At 39.0% G+C, this 5,412-nt stretch overlaps 1 protein-coding gene across 1 annotated transcript in view; it reads right to left on the reverse strand.

Annotated features, from left to right (window-relative positions):
* Positions 1-3,435, reverse strand: part of OTUD7A (OTU deubiquitinase 7A) — a 224,118-nt gene extending 220,683 nt beyond the window's left edge. The window contains exons 1-2 of the mRNA XM_019504354.1: positions 3,304-3,435; positions 298-434 (exon numbers count right to left, since the gene is read on the reverse strand). The gene's annotated coding sequence lies outside the window, so the exon portion shown is untranslated. The remainder of the gene's footprint in view (positions 1-297; positions 435-3,303) is intronic.
* Positions 3,436-5,412: the final 1,977 nt, after the last annotated feature.

Here is a 5,412-nt window from a genome sequence, read left to right on the forward strand (position 1 = left end):
CTCTCACAACAACTGATTTGCTGATTTACAGTCTATTGCAGTGAACTTCTAATGAGATAAATAAGGCACAAAAAAACCAACGTGTGACATGCATTGGCACCAGTTCGCCAGTGAGCAATTTAACTTCAATCATTCCTTTACAGCTAGTTATTTCTTCCAATACTTTTAAGAACAAACAGCAGCTGCTAAAGCCAGACAGCTAAAATTAGTTCTCTTGTTAAGGCTGCTTACTCTCCAGCCATAAATAGCTATACAGTGATTAAAACGGTCTTTAAGCAAGTTGTTCATCTGACTTACTTTCAACAGACTTTAAATAAGATTTGTTTGAGGCATGTATCAGATGGGCATTATGCTGCTGGTTTTCGGTGAGGAAAATAGTCCATTTTTGCCACAGTAGGAGGTGAGAATAAGTGAAATGGTGTCCCCTGAGAAATCTGAAAAAGAAGAGAGAATAGGAATCATCATACTGTTTATGCATTACATGATGATAATTAACAATGCATTTAATATCAGCCTTACCCTCTGACTTCAGGCGACTGAAACAGCTATGAACTAATTATTCCGCACACCTGTTTGCACCTGAAAAGCAGATTACCTGAACATCCACCTGGCCACAAAAGGTGGGGTAAGGGGCCAGAAGGCTAAAAATAGCATGGTGCTGGGGACTAGGAAAAGCACAGCCCTGGGACTGGAGCTGGGGCCAGTCGCTGGGCTTTCCCAGCCCTGTGGCTGCAGTAAGAACTGTCCAGAAGTTCAGGTAGATCAGTTTTGCTGGACTGGGTCTAAGTGAGACTACCTCCAAGGTAGAGTTAAAGGAGATGGGGTTGGCCATTTGTAGACCAATCTCAACTTCCTAAACTTCTGTACAATTCACACGTAGATTGACCTAACTAGGGATCCAAGTGCAAGGTCAGCACCTGGGTGAACTGAAGTTGGATCAGGTGGCCATTTTTAATGTGATCCATCTTCCCCCTGACCTCCCCAAACGTCTGTCCCTAGCTCAAGAAAAAGAGCTCCGAAATCAACTACATCAGCAATTCTTCCTTGTAATGACTGAAATCCTTTTTTTTTTTCTCCAATTGGCTTGTGCAATTTAAGTTTTGAAAAGTATACTCAGTAGTTTCAAATGACAGAGACATGGAAACAGCAGCTTAATGGCATCCAAAGTGTTAGCATTATGAGCTTTGTATGAATAGTCTTATTGATCTGATTTCCTAATGCATTCTCTTCTCTTGCACAAAGATCAGAGGCAGGCTCAAATACTTAACAAATGCACAGTCAACATGAAGACTGGTAGCATTAACTTCCCTTTCAAATGAAATCTGTGCATTCAGTCCTTGACTCACTCACACAAAACAATCCCTATATCAGTGATGCTCAACAAGGGTGCTCAGGCACTCTGAGGTGCCTTGAGAACCTTTCATGCAGGTTATGTGCTGCTGTGCAATGTTAGCACTGTTAAGAGAGCAAATGCAAGTCAGGAGATAAAAGTCACAGATTTCAAAAAGGAATCCATACTGTCAAAAACACTTGTGACCTGTTGTAGTCTTTCCGAGTTCTTTGCAGCAACAGAATTGCTCTATTATTTTTCTGAAGTGAAAATTAAGAGCTGGCATTTTTCGAGAGGTGCCTCAAATCTAAAAAAGTTGAGAGCCACTGTCCCATATGAAATGGACTGATCCTCTGTTGCCCTGTACCTTGGACAGTGCTCTGCGTCAGTGCAAACTGAATGCAAAAAGAGTGTAAAATACTACCATTATCTTGTTTATGATTTACACTCACTTTATGCTGGTGTAAATTATCGTACATGGCAAGAGTAACAGAGAATCAACACATTAACTTGAATGGATAAAACCCCAATGCCATGGTTCTGAAAGTTGCCATTAGAAAGAAGTCATGAAACCAAAGAATCCATCTCATGCTGGGAACTTAGCTAAGGAGTCCATGCAAATGTAGCGTTAGTACAGAATTGGACTTTGTACAAGAGTGAAGAATTGAACTTGACCCAGTTCACAACATCTTAGTGGAACTTCCAGCACTAGCCTGTCTAAACCAAAACAAGAGGAGAAAGGAGCTTCCGTGGTTAAAAACAATACAAAAAACAATCTTAGGTGTCCTTAAAGCTGATCTTGTAAAAGCAATGGGTATTTTTGTTTCTGGCTTTGGTCAAGTGTTTGTACAGTGCTGCCTGCATTCAAACCCATGCATGTCCTGCAGGAAGCTCCCTACTATATACAATAGCTAAGCAAACTAAAAGCCTGCAAGCTACAACAGGAAAAAGAGTTCACTCAAAGCTATACGACAAAATAACTTCTGTGACCTACTTCCCCCCTCCAATGTCTTCTACACTTCAGTTTCTGTGAAAAACTGATGCTCACTGATTCTTATGCTCATTTTGCAACGGTCCTTAAAGAGTGTTGTAGGATTAATTCTTCTTCCACTTCTAAACCCTCCTTCAGTGTCATATACAGCATTTTTAAAATAGGCAGAGATACCAAGTAGAAAATACAGCTATGAGAGACAGAACCAGAACGATTCATTTCACGTTCTGAAGGTTCAGAACTGGAGTTTAGCAATCCCTCTCTGCACATTTCACTTAAACTATATAACTAATTGACAGCCTATGAAAAAGTGATTAGAAAAACTGAAAACCATGTGTCAGATAAATCCAGAGGGACAGCATGCCCACTTGCAAATTATATAGAACAGCTAGCCCAGATGCAGTATTATTACAGATCATTAAACAACTTGATAGCCAAACTAGTGACTGAGCAGTGACACAAGGGGATCAATGATTGAAACCTGTTCTCGGGGCAGCAGGCCATACAAAAGAAATGTATGACATCAGCAAAACTATACCTTTACCTTTAGCAAAGCAGGTCCCTTCCTTAAATGCTCTGCAGGGAGTGTGATATGATATCAGAATTCCAGCTTTTATTGAAATAAATGAATCCTCAAGGTTATGAAGAAAACTTTGAAAACATGAGGCAATAATTAACAATACAGTCTGAGTCTGCAACCACCTGAAACAACAGCTCTCAGAGGGGAGAAGTATCCCATGTATTTCACTAAGGGGCTAATTCATGATCAGCTACTCTGGCAGCCAGCACCAGATCACTAGTAGATACAAGCAGAAAGGCCAGAGTGCAACAGCCCCTGTCTACCCATTGTTGCAGATAAATCCCAACTCCTGCAGTAAGTATTGTGGAAACTGTCTGTAAAGGAGAGAGGAAACAATATTACTCCTAGAGGTACCAGGTTCCCACTGCTATCACCGAGAAAAAAAAGGGTACAGCCAGCCACCTGCATACCAGCTGGGAGGTAGGACCATAGGGGAGCCATGTTCTGATGAATTTCTATCTCCTCCACAGGTGAAACACTCAGTGTTTCAGTAATGTCATTTGGTGTGTGATTTTTTTTCCTCTCAGTGACAGGTGTCCTCCTGTACATATAGGTACAAAAAGTCATGAAAGACTGAGGAAGGTTATTTCATACCCCAAAAGCCCATCTACCTCTCTCCCAACTGTATAGTTGGTACAATAAAAGATATCATCCCACAACAATCCTTGCTTCATACGTGATAAGGCATTCTTAAAAACACACGTATTTACATTAGGAGCATTTGCCAATTTAGCCTTCTTAACGACCCTTTCTAATACAGACATGGCCTCAGCTTGCCTGAATCCATCACTGCTTTCAGCTAAAAGATGCTGTTGAAAATTCAGCCTTGACACAAGAAAGGAGTGGAACAGTCCTGTGGGAGAAGTCACTGCAATGCCATGTCAAGCAGCACGTCTAAGTTAACTTCTAGAGCGCTGTTTTGAATGTGATCCAGGCTGAAGCAGACTGAAAGTTTTCTGACTGATGCTCAGTAGCCTATGAAGATAAAGTAACAGTCTCAGCCCAGTTGCTAGTGATGAGCTGCCTACAGCACAAAAGCTATTACACTATGATAAAATGTTGTTATTGATCTGATGAGAGAAGACAAAAGTCAGAGTTTTTTTCCCCTCCCACTGACAGTCCCTCATGCACAAGTTTGAGGGATGGGAGTGGGGCAGAGCAGAAGGACAAATACAATTTCCAGCAGAAAAACCCAAAAGCTTGTGCCTAGGTAAACGGTTTGTTAATACATGCCTGGAATACAATGCATTTTTTTCAGAATGCAAAATAAATCAGCTACAACTCAGTTATTCATAATCATTTTTCTATGTTGACTTGTTTCTTCAAAATTCAGCTTTTTCATCATTTTGATAATGTACCATTAACACAGTTTGATGTCAGTCTCTTTTTTCCAGTGAAATAGCTTTCAGTTCTAAACTTGGGAATGTCTGTTTAAGAAAACAGAAAGAAACATAACACAAAGCACAAAAGCCTCTCTTCTTTTCTTTTTAATTTGGTTAAAACAAATGAGTAACATCCCAAATATTTTCATTTGGTATAAATCAGCTTCAGTCACCTAGTTAAGTCAGAAGAATTGAAAATATATTTGTTTTTATCATTTTTCATTTAAGTTAGAAAAACGTAAAAATGACATGCAGCCAATTAGCAGGTATCTCTAGTTAAAAAACACCAAAGAAAACTAGGTGGCAATTGTGTGGAGAAACATATGAAAGCATTTTTTGAGACACAGAAAAGGTGCAGTGAATAAGATAAATGTGAAATTTGATGTTAAAAAAGTATAAGCTGTTTTTTTAAGGTGTGCAAGTGAGCATTTCTGACTCACTTCAATAGGAGCAATGAATGCTCAGCAAGGCTGAGAAGCAGACCATTAGCTCTAATTGCCACTGTTATCATCATCTATTATTATGTGCTATAAAAAACTAGGCGTAGATTGAGTTAAATATTACAATGTGAAATAGGAAATTTGCAAAACCCAAAACAGAATGGAAAAATCACTAGTGACTGAAAAATAAGCTTGCAGAAAAATAAAAGCCACCACCACATAGACGATTAATGTCTAAAGGCAATAGCTGAAGAAAAAGCTGATGGCTCTTACTTCCCATAGCATATACCATTTACCTATGAAAGAAAAGAAATCTGACAAAATTGTATGGAGGACAATGGCCTCAAAAATGCAAACAGCCTATCCCAGACTACCAATGATTATAAAAAAGGAAAAAATATGAAGGGATACAGTTCTCTGTTCAGGCCACATTCAATTAACCTGATGCCAACATAATCCTAACATGCTAGAAAATATTTGTATAGAACTGCCTGAAATCTGCAGCACAACACTTCTTGGATTTGTTTCTTTCTTTAATGTATATATATTTATGTGCTGCAATGTCAGTATCAGTTCAGATGATACTTCTCCATTTGTAAAACTAAGGTTTGTTTTGTTGTTTTTTTACATGAAAAAATGAAATACAGGGCAGTTATTTTTCAACAAACCCTTCTTTTCCCTAATACATG

This window comes from Gavialis gangeticus, unplaced genomic scaffold, assembly GCF_001723915.1.
Source record: "Gavialis gangeticus isolate Ggan-Ray unplaced genomic scaffold, GavGan_comp1, whole genome shotgun sequence".
Taxonomy (NCBI): domain Eukaryota; kingdom Metazoa; phylum Chordata; order Crocodylia; family Gavialidae; genus Gavialis; species Gavialis gangeticus.